This window comes from Dreissena polymorpha, chromosome 11 (genome assembly GCF_020536995.1).
Source record: "Dreissena polymorpha isolate Duluth1 chromosome 11, UMN_Dpol_1.0, whole genome shotgun sequence".
Lineage (NCBI taxonomy): Eukaryota > Metazoa > Mollusca > Bivalvia > Myida > Dreissenidae > Dreissena > Dreissena polymorpha.
In genome coordinates, this window is record NC_068365.1 from 53,010,418 (window position 1) to 53,022,296 (window position 11,879).

At 33.5% G+C, this 11,879-nt stretch overlaps 1 long non-coding RNA gene across 1 annotated transcript; it reads left to right on the forward strand.

The window, feature by feature from the left end:
* The first annotated feature begins 10,325 nt into the window (after window positions 1–10,325).
* On the forward strand, window positions 10,326–10,975 carry LOC127851141 (uncharacterized). The gene is made up of 2 exons (XR_008035674.1): window positions 10,326–10,472; window positions 10,783–10,975. It is a non-coding gene; the product is annotated as an uncharacterized LOC127851141 (long non-coding RNA).
* The last annotated feature ends 904 nt before the right edge of the window (window positions 10,976–11,879 follow it).

Consider the following 11,879-nt stretch of genomic DNA (forward strand, 5'->3'; position numbering starts at 1 on the left):
AGCTCATGTATAATTGCGTATTTAAGAAAATGAAGACAATGCCACCAACAAGGATTTACCATACACAATGAACAACAGAAATGGTAAGTTTATTAATATTCTTTAATAACCCCAGTATGACTTGAGTTTTTGAATAGTTGTATTAATGTTTTTTTTTGTTTGTGTAGTGTTGTCTCAGGCCACTTACCTTTAAAGACAATACCAAACTTCCTGATTGTTGTCAGACATTAGGTCTGACAGATTGACAAAATCTGTCAGACCGTATGAGTGTTTGTCAGACCAAACAAAAAGGGAGAAAACACAAAATAAAATGACGGTTATACATGTACTTGGTATTTATTAGAGATTGGAATTCTAATAATTGATTATCTTCTTCTCATTGTCTCCTTCCTCCTGAAAATCGGAACAGTAATCACTGTTGTCATCTTTACAGTATAGATTAATGATTTGTTGAGTTTCTGCGTCGGAGTCTACGACATCATCAGGTTCAGCAGTCTCCTGCTCATCTGAGGTGCCTTAAATTAAAAGATGATCAATCACTTGACAATTTTTTTTGCCAATATGCTCAATAGTATCAGTACCTGGTCATTCTTGAAATTATAAAGATCTACCAATGATTCATTTTGCGGTGCATCCAGCGTGCCAGACGCACATTTTTTTCTGGGGACGCATCATTCTCAAACATGTGCATCCATTGGACGCATTGTTAAAAAACTCTGATTTTCAACATCGTCAAAGTTGTTCGTGATACCGAGTTCGATTCGTGGAGAAAAGCGGAACACATGTCAACACCGTTTTGAAAAGTAGAAGGGAAGTCACATTACTACATTCGGAATATAGTACGCGTATTTTGATTGGTTGAAATATATCAATTATCAAATCAGTTATGGCGTTTTATTAAAAGTTTGTTGGACGTTTAATTGGCTGTCCCGGATGGTAAACAAACAAATTGCCAACGAAAAAGGTTTTCAAATTTGATCCTCAACAATTTAAACTCGCTGTGTAGATATTTATCGATAACGCAGCTTCTTTGTAAACCATGTGGTTTAAATGTGAAGTATAAACGGCGGAAAACACAGTTTGCGTTCGTCTGTTTTGAGCGCAGACAGTTATTATTTACATAGTAAAGCGATGCTATTATACTTTTCTGGATTAATTGAGCAGTGTTGTTTTTTCTAAAGTGACAATTAAAATTTGCAAGTTCTGAAATAAATAGCATCTTTTATTTTTTAGGGTTTTTTCTGTACAGAATAAGGTCCTGACCAAATTCAGGAAAGGGTTAACTGTAGGGAAACAAGACAAACTCATGAGAGTGAAGTTGTGCAATTTTGCCCGGAATGAATTTGTGGAAAAAGCTCTCCCTGTTTGGAGAAAAACAAGGCGAGAACGCTGTACACCTTAAATACAGTATGAGGATTGTAACACTCAATCTGTATTGAAGGTGTAAACCTTTTGACCAAAGGAGAAATTGTCTTTTGTCACACTGTTTGAAAGAGCTAATTTTGACCAAAAAATTATAAACACTAGTCATCCAATTTATTAAATCTGTAGTCATGCAGTCCAAAAAATCCAAATTGTTAAAGATGTTAAAAGTTCTCTGTTTAAGATGTTGTATGTTTCACTGTTTGTTATTAAAAGTAAAACAAATAAAGATTTTACTAGCTATAAACCTATTTCTGTTTTTAGCTGTAAAATTGCATAAAAGAGCCTCTCAGGCTAAGGCATATCATGTTAAGTAGATTGTTTGTAACAAAGACACAATCTGGGACCCATTGTTTTCAGTTTGGACCCATTGTTTCAAAATATGCGATTCCCAGGAACTCATTGATGTAGATTTCAAAATGAATCACTGATCTACAAACTGAATTTGTGTGATGCATATAAAAAACTAAATGAAATACCAATTTCATCTCTTACTGCTGGGACAGAGCTTGCAATCATCCCTTGTTCCTGGTCTGAAAGGATAGCTTCAATTTTAAAATGAGAAAAGTAACCGATCACATTTTATAGTCACATTTGCATTTCTTGTTATTTCTACAATGTAAGTCATAAGTGAAATACTCTTTATCTTAACAAATTATCTGGAGCTCTGCTTGATGGTGGAAGACTGAGCAGGATGTTAATGATTAGCATGACATTCCTGCAGTGTTCATCAAACACCTCAGCCCAAGTGATGACTGGTGTGTTGGGTTGGTTGCCATTCTCAGCTTCCCTTCCCAAATAAGTGTGTAAATTCGAGTTAAAGACGAGTTTTATCCGTGTTAAACCAAGCGGTATTGGCAGTTGGTTTTTAGTGGGTTTTGGTATGTTGGTTTTTGTGAGTTTTGGTAAGTTGGTTTATTCTGTGTTTAAAGTGGGTATTTTTTACCAACTTGGTTAAAACTGAGTTAAACACAGAAAAAACTCACTTGTTACATAAGGCTTTGGTAAGTTGGTTTTTTGTGAGTTTTGGTATGTTGGTTTTTTGTGAGTTTCGGTATGTTGGTTTTTTGCGAGTTTTGGTAAGTTGGTTTTTTCTGTGTTTAAAGTGGGTATTTTTACCAACTTGGTTAAAACTGAGTTAAACACAGAAAAAACTCACTTGTTACACATGTGGGTTTTGGTAAGTTGGTTTTTTGTGAGTTTTGGTATGTTGGTTTTTTGTGAGTTTCGGTATGTTTGTTTTTTGTGAGTTTTGGTATGTTGGTTTTTTCTGTGTTTAAATTGGTTTTTTTTACCAACTTGGTTAAAACTGAGTTAAACACAGAATAAACTCACATAAACCAACATACCAAAACTCACAAAAAACCAACATACCAAAACCCACAAAAAACCAACATACCAAAACTCACAAAAAACCAACATATACCAAAACTTACCAAAAAAGTCAACATACCAAAACCCACAAAAAACCAACTTAAACACACTTCTGTCTACAATAGTGTGTTTAAGTTGGTTTTTGTGAGTCTTTTGTTCGCTTAAGGGATCATAAAATTTTGCTTGTTTGACCTGTAACCTTTGTAAAAAAAAATATTTACACCTTAATGGTAAAAAGGTTATTTGAGATAAAATCACAACAGATCATTACAAGCCCCATGTGATTATAAATAAAAGACACACACAATTTGCAAAAAACAATGTTTATATTAAAAAAACAAATACAGTGCATTTTTAACAAAACCAGGAAAACATCTACCCAAGATACATTATCACAATATGCGAGCACATTTAATATAATAAATTAAAATAAATAACATTCTCCTTTCGGGCTACCACAGGTAAAAATGGGAGGAAGGGTATGAACCATGATATATACAGTTTCAGTTAGTGAGGGGTGATAAAGAGGATAAAATTAATAATAATTGTTTTTAATTGTGTTGGTGGTACCAGATTTAAAAAATGACGCCATTAAGGAATCCTTCATCCTATCTTTTCCTGGAATAGCTCTTTACACATATTTACACCTATGAACAAAGGAACAAATCGATACTGTCGTTATAAAATGCCGGAGCTGCAAAAAAGCAACTTTTCAGGAGAATGAAAAAAACGTTTCATACAAAATACAGACATGCTTTTAAAAACTTTTTTACACGAAAATTCATTAAAACATAACACATTTTTATGAGTTACGTAATATTATAATGGCATACAGTTTATTCATAAATAATGCAGGTTCGGCACTTTATGAATAGTGGGTCGATAATTTCGGTATTTCTAATGCAGGTTCGGGTTTTTTATGAACAGTGGTTCTGCAGGTACAGCATTTTCTAATGACATCTTGAGTATTGTTACGATAAAAAAACTACTTGCATGAATTTGCATAGTTGTTACCGTTATATTATTTCTATATTAAGAAAGAACAAGCAAATATAAGGCGTGACGAGCAGACAGACAAACAGATATATGTGCAGGCGCTAGGAGAAGTGATCACTTAATTAGTGTCACCTTTGCTTATAGCAGGTGACATTGAAAAATGAATTCTTGCAAGAACAGTTTTACTACAATCAATTTTTTCAGAGGCGATAATTCAAAACAGGAAATAAATTGGTGTATATTTTATTTGAAAACGTATACTGAAAACTTTTTAAGAGATGTTAGCCAGAACTTCCTCCTGTATAATAATAAGGCCGATATACCGGTAATCATGTTTTTTGATATTCCTGATCTTTGAACTGTTGCTTTAGAAACTTAGGGGTGACTAGACGCAAATTCATGTCACCATGGAGTGACTTCAAGTCGACGCTAGTCATCCCCCAGGTGGCTAGAATCGGCTTCATGTCATCCCAGGCCAGGCTGACATGAATCGGCATTTGGTCACCTATGTATTTTTTTATCAAACGGCACCGCATCCAGGTATCTAATATAGGCTATTTTGGCTTAGTTGTTTTAGACATTAAGCTCTACTTTCGTTTTTGTAGTATTATTACACAAAGTCCCTAGCATATGAACGACCAAATCATGTATTTTTTTGTTGAAAAAGTACAGTTTTGCTGATGATGACTTTTTGCCGATTTCGAGGGTGACTAGAATCGGCTTGAAGTCAAACATGGGTGACAAGAATTGGCTTCATGTCACCCCCTGGTGACTACAATCAGCATAATGTCACCCGTGGGTGACTAGTGTCGGCTTGAAGTCACCCTAGGGTGACAAGAATCGGCTTCTAGTCACCCCCTGGCGACTTGTGGGCCATTTCAGGTGGGCAATGACCCATTGAGCCTCACTAACCCTAGTCCTGCAGGTTAAAACTAATTAACACAAACATTGTTTATCCGGAGTACATTGGACCTTTATTTTATTTTACTTTATTTAAAGCAGACAAGATATTGTGTGTTCGCAAAATAACCAGTGCAGGAGGATTAATATCGTATGATTATAGCAGGTACTTTTATTAAAAAAAAGAGCTTATGTGAACATATTTATTGTTAAAAGAAATACAGCAAAACATGGTAATTATTATTAAACGGGCAAAACAGTCAAATACATGTAGATTTACCAACATGATGAAACACAGTAAACTATTAACATTGAAACACAATAAACTATTAACTATGTAACTAACATTTATATTTCTTGTCTTGTGAAAACTGTTCTAAAGGTATTCATTCTCTTTAATACACAAAACTTACTCTTTTAGGATTGTGTATTAAAGAAAAGAAATAACAATTCGTAAAGAAAATTTTTCACAATGAACTATTTAAATCGATATTTGTATAACTTTTTCATAAAACTCTTGTCTGATAAATGTTTACAATGTATTTCAAAATGTATCTTGTGAATAGTGTTCTTAAGGTATTCCTTTTCTTTAATACACAACACTTACGTTTTTACTTCAATAATGTGCATTAAAGAAAAGAAATTCCTTAAGAAATAATTCACAAATTAAATACATTTACTAACAAGATAAAACACAAGTTACTATTTAAAATGCAACCAACATTTATATTATTTAAAAACAATGTACTGGTGGCAAACAGCTTGAGTTTTATCCATAACGTTTATTCGTTCGTGGCTTTTTCAAAACTGTTTGTTTGTGTATAGTTATAATGTTATACTGGTACGTGTATTTATACCGGTATACAAATTGTGATTTGTTTTACATAAAAGAAGTTTCATCACCTTAGTACACAACCATGGTTAAGTTACTCGCAGCTGCCAGCAATGCATTTAAGTTTGGTTTAGAATTCAAATAGCTTTTAAAAAATATGGAAAATTGATGGCAAACCATCACAAACATTCACAAAGTGTTTGAATTCAGAGCAGTCATTCCCAGTCGGCAGTGCCGATATGATGCAGTTTAAAAGTTAACACAACCGTACAGCACGTGTCTTCGTCACTTCACATGCGGCAACTCATCATAATATGCATGGTAATCTTTCGGGATTACAGTGTACTTCTTTGATTTGCTGCAGATGTCGATACTTTGCCTGTTTAAGTGACAATGGCCTAACGCGCAGCGGTGAAGCGCGTTTGTCAAATTATGGTGAGGCATTTCTTGACTTACGTATATCACCGAAATCACCATCTCTTTAGTTAAGCTTATACATTATGTCGCCCTTGACAGAATATTTCAGCACACGAATATCTGTGACGACTGGAGTCCCACACCATGACCTGGTCTTATGCTGTTGTAGTAGTTTAGGTTTGAATAGTCCCTGAAGAACTGGTGATAAACGTACTTGACGATGTATGGATTATTACTATCTGCTCTTGAATCTCTGATAAGCTCAACATACGTCTGGGGTATATACACATCTTTTTTTTATCTTTTTTCCTATTGTGGCATGTATGCTATCACACTCGAGGTACGCGTGTCCTTTCTCTAGAAATTTCTGTTCAATTTCTATCTGATGTGTAACTGCAAACTGCAGTAAGGCACAAGCCAGGGTGACGTTGCGATTTTGATAAGTGCAGCCATCACTGAACAGTATCACTTTATCTATCCCTGTTAGATCCAAGTTTTCCAGGAAGTCAATGATACATGATGCAAATGTACTTGCGCAAAGTTCTGCAGCTGTTTCATTCCAGAAGTAGCACACTACTGTGTCTGTAGTCAGATCAAAGAATGTAAAGTTGTGACAACACAGTTTTGTTCTATAAAACAAACAACTTGCCTCTAACTTTGGGCAGAAAAGAAGACTTTGCAAATCCATCGTTACTACTTTAACTTTGCCCTCAGTGGAAGCTTTTTCTTAGTCATTTTGCTTTTCTTGTGCGGCTTCAGTTTTACGCCTTATGTGCTGACTGTACGTTTCATGGTCTACAGTTTTATTTTTGAAACCTGTACAGAAAGCCAACTTCATTTCATAGAATAGCTTATTAAATTGGGTCCTGCAATAGACTCGCTCAGTGTACTATGTTTGTCATTCTGATACAACTCGGACAAACTTGATAACTCAGTTTCTAAATAAAGTTTTGAGGTTCGGGCTCTACAATAATGAGACGGCATTCTGGGCACCTCGTTTAGATACTTCACAGCTCTTACCTGTGTGTTTTCATTATTAGCACGAGGTTTACTTGGTGTTGGTGTCGGAATACCATGTTCAGAATCTTCTTCAGCAAGCCAGTTGTACAAGGTATCCTCCTTTAGGGAAAGTGTAGCTAAGAGCAAGGACTTACACTCAACAAAAAATGGCTCACACTTTGGGCAATGTATCCCGTTTTCACGCTGATCGTCTAGATGATCGTAATTGAGCGACTCGTCCGGGAATGCATGTCAAATGATAGTAACGCACGCAGTCATCAAACTGACACCGGACATACAATTGACCATTTGGCAAATTGATTAGGTATGGTCTAATCTCCACAATCTGTTCTAATAAATAAATCAGATTCCCAAAGTTTGGTTTAAAATTGCAAATGTGACATTTATATGTCTGCACATTTGTCTCAAAGTCATTTTCTGTGTCGCTTTCTCCACTCATGGGTAATCTGCAGCAAAAATAAAAAGATGCAAGTAATGTGATATAAATCAGCTCACTGCTACAGTGCTGCGCATTATTAAATTGACATGATTACTGGTTCCGGTCCGGTTCCACTCAAGTTCCGGTAAATTCAAATTGTGTCGTTATTTCCACCATATTATGCAATATTATCAGAGATGTACATAGCTTGGAGCATAGTGAGACGCCGACTAAGGTGAGACATTGAATTACAAGGCGTCTTAACGGGATCCAATTTATATACAACTCTGATAATATTGAACAATAAAGTATTATGTTTAAACGATTCGGTACGGTTCCGGTTATCATTCAATTTACTTAAGTTCAGTACTCTATCCCTAGCATAGGCAAATATCTTGGATATGAATTCGATGCTAGATTACTAGGAATCACATTCAGTTCCAACCTGTTTGCCACTCGTACACTAGTTTACTAAAACCTAGGATGCTTTACTTCTTAAAGCCTTCTATCGCACCGAATGAAACCATTTACGCAAAACATGATATTTTTTCTATGTGGTTTATGGATTATTGGAATTTGAGTTTCATCTTTTGGATGCACCCGATCGTATTGCTGTAGACAATTTGCCTTTTTGCGTTGTATCAACATGTAGAAAAAAGATAGATCTATCAAAGGTCAAGCAGTTTGGATCGTACCAATATGCCTAAATTTCTAACATCACATACAGACCCATATTTTTTATAATATAATCACATTAAAATAGATGCAGTGCTATGTACTTGTACATGTATATGGAAAGACAATAAATATTCCACATTCCTTTATTGAATCCAAACGAACTACAGGGTAAAAACCAAAACGTGTGTAGATTTATTGTTTACTTTTATATTTATCCTTCTTTATTCCACATAAAGAAACTCATTTTTCCATATTGCAAAATCACAAATTGCATACTTGCGAACCTTTTAACGTGCCAATAATGAAGGAAAATTAATAGAACAACTAGGGTATGATTGCACTCTACTTGGGTACGATCTTGTTGGGGGCAAATTATTGGACTTGTTATTCGGAATATATATAAACTTTCTGTACGTTTTACGAGCTTAGTTTTAACAATAAATCTAACAAGAAAGGATTACATGATAATTAACAGTTAATCAGAGCAGCTCGACAGTTTGTCTTACACAATATTATCCCAAACAGATGCAATAACCTATATTATATAAAATGCCGAAGCTACATATGAAAATGCAGTATGATGTTTTCAAACAAAAATATAAAATGCCGGAGCTACACAATTGAATTAAAAACACAGTTTAATTAATAAGTTTGTGCCATGTTTTATGCAGAATTATTTCACAATTATAACACTACAATTTACATCTTAAAACAATCGCATACCCTTCTCAAAATAAAATACACTTTTTAACAAAATACGCTTTAAAAAGTGTATTTTTTCTGCATTTTTACCGAAAAGTGTATTTTTTCTGCATTTTTTTCATAATTAAGTGCACTAAAGTGCATTTTTTCTGTATTTTCATTATCTTTAAGTGTATTTTACTGTACTTTAAGTGTATCTTCTGTAGACAAAGTGCATCTTTTTATGCAATAAGTGCATTTTTTCAATGAAGTGCATTTTTTGTGCATATAAGTGTATCTTCTGATTTGCAAAAAAAAAATTCTTTCTGTACAAGTGTAGTTTTAGTGCATCTTCATAAAAAAGAGCAACACTATAGCAAATAACTGAAGTTAAAGGACAGAGATATAGTGTTTAATAGGAGGATTGTACTGAATTCTTTTTTATCTTCACATAATGTTTATGGTCTTATTATTACAATTTGTCTGCTCATAAAATATGTGAATCAGTAGAGCAGCTTTTAAAGGGAAAAGTACAACTAAATCAGGCTGTGGGTAAATAATTAAAAATATTGAAAGTGTCAAAAAAATTATGTGGTCTTGCCAGAATCAATTATATCTTCACAACATAAAAAACAAGTATTTGAACTTTCTTACACTGATATTTAACCCCAATTCAATTAATGTCTACCACATTGACTATTAACATACATTTTAAAAGACAATTTAAATAATATTTATAATATTATATTTATTTCCTAACACCATTCAGTATTTTATATTGAAATATTCACAATTAAATATAATATGCTAAGTGTGCTGTGTATTATTCAATAAATATCAGATAAGATCAGGATCAGATAAGAGATCAATTAGCATCATAAACACTAATCCCTATCAGTGCTCCATCTAGCCAAAACAAAGGGGTGTTTATAGAATTTTGATTGGTTCTGGGACCATCTATTTGAAAACAAACCACTTTTGATTGGTTGGAGCACAGCAAGTTATTTGGAGCACAGGAAGTTATTTTTGTAAACAATTTGGTTTCAGCAACTTAAATTGAGCAAAATTTTTAGGAATAATTCAGCAACATTAATTCTAGTGTCAAATGTCTTGAAATTCTTTCAGCACATGAACTATTGTGTGATGAAAACAATGTGTATTTACTACAATGTGTAAATCAACAATAAGTTTGTTGCAAAGAAGATTCAAAGTGGGTGGTTAAAGTGATCAACAACTGCCGTTTTTGTTTTTTTGGAATGCTGAAGAACAGCTGTAACAGGTTTGTATTTTCATTTCTGCATCTCTTTTTAATTAAATTAATTATGATCATTATCATATTTATGTATTGTCACTGGGAAATGTAACTGGATGAGTAAATGTAATGCAATTTTAAGGAAAAAAACACCATTTGAATTATTATGGCTGTATTTTATGGTTATTGTCATCTTAATATTTATTTATACCTATTTCTTGTCATTAATGAACAGATTTCTTTCCCCCATATTTAATCAGAACTTTAATATTTTATATTTGAAGGTTAAACCCCAAGGTGAAATTTACATTGATCGGAAGATCCATTGGACAGAATGTGCATCATCGCCTGCCAAAAAAGGGAGCAAAAAGGGGACTACCTGATGTATGGACATGTATACCAGGCCAACTTGAGGGGAACAGGAGTGGGAAACCGTGCCCTGTAGCTTGTCCTTGACCAAGAAAAGATGGATTTGTTGAGAGGTAAAACTATATAATAAAGGTTATTGCAATTCAAAGAAGTCACACTTCCAACCAGTCCACACAGCCAAAGGAGACCACATATATTAGTACATTTATTAACAGTATTTTCTATCAAACGTAATTTCTTTAAATTATTTATGAAAAGCGTTAAGTCACATGTGATCACGAGATAAAAATTGCAAAAATAAACAAACAAAAACAACAAGCCAACAAACTTGTTTTGATTTAAATTTATGATATTTATAGCAACTGTTGAACAAGATTACCATAACAGCAATATTTAACACTTACATTATAAAATATCTTTCAGGACCTGATCTCAAATGAGATCATGCACGAGAAGCGCCTCGCAGACCATGACAGTAGTATTCAGACCTGATCAGCTGGTGAAGTGCTCTATAAAGGGTTGTTTATGAATGCATTCTTTGTAAGGAACAGTGTATAACAACAAATATAGTGACAGGGGCTAAGCTGCTAAATATTGTCAGCATGTATGCAGTGATTTTCTTTGGAAATTCAAAACAACCTGTACGTACTGGCTCTCAGAAGGGCATGTTTTAGCGCAATAATGAACAAAAAAAGGAAGATCTTAAAAATAAGGTATAGATTTATATAAATTTCATGAATACTGTTCATTTATCATATATTAGGATCCAGAATATGATTGAATTAAATGTGCTGCTTTTGTCCATATTAAAAAGGGATTTGGAATTAATGTAATATATAAAAATCTAGTAAATGATAGGGAAAACATTTCAGCTTAAGGAGGGGAAATCTTTAATATTTTTGAAGTGGAAACCACCTGTATTTGGCTGTTAATCAGTTACCGATAATCAGAGGGGAGAAAAATCACTGGTATGAGCTTGATATTTTCAATTGTTAATTCCAGATAGGCAATAGCCCGATTGAATCCTCTCTTTTATGTAGATATGTAACATTTGTTTTTGTTTTTTAAGGTTTAACATTCTAATAAAAGTGTGTATTTATCTATTGAATTGTACTTTTTGTTTTTTATGTATGTGTTTACACTAACCTTTCATTTAAAGAATGAATGCTGACTTCAAAATGCTGGGATTTTTTTTTAATTTGGTTAATTTTTAAGCATATTAATTTGAAGTGATGAAAAGTACACTTGAGCGTATAATGCGCTTAAAAAATTCACTTCCAACACTTCAAAAAGTGTATCATTTGTATGACTGAAAATGCACTCAAGTGTATTAATGCGCTTAAAAATTCACTTTTAATATTGTAAGGTGTATTATTTGTATGACCGGGAATGCACTCAAGTGTATTAATGCGCTTAAAAAAATTCACTTTCAATTTTGTAAGGTGTATTATTTGTATCAGTGGAAATGCACTCAAGTGTATTAATGCGCTTACAAAAATTCACTTTGAATACTCAATGAA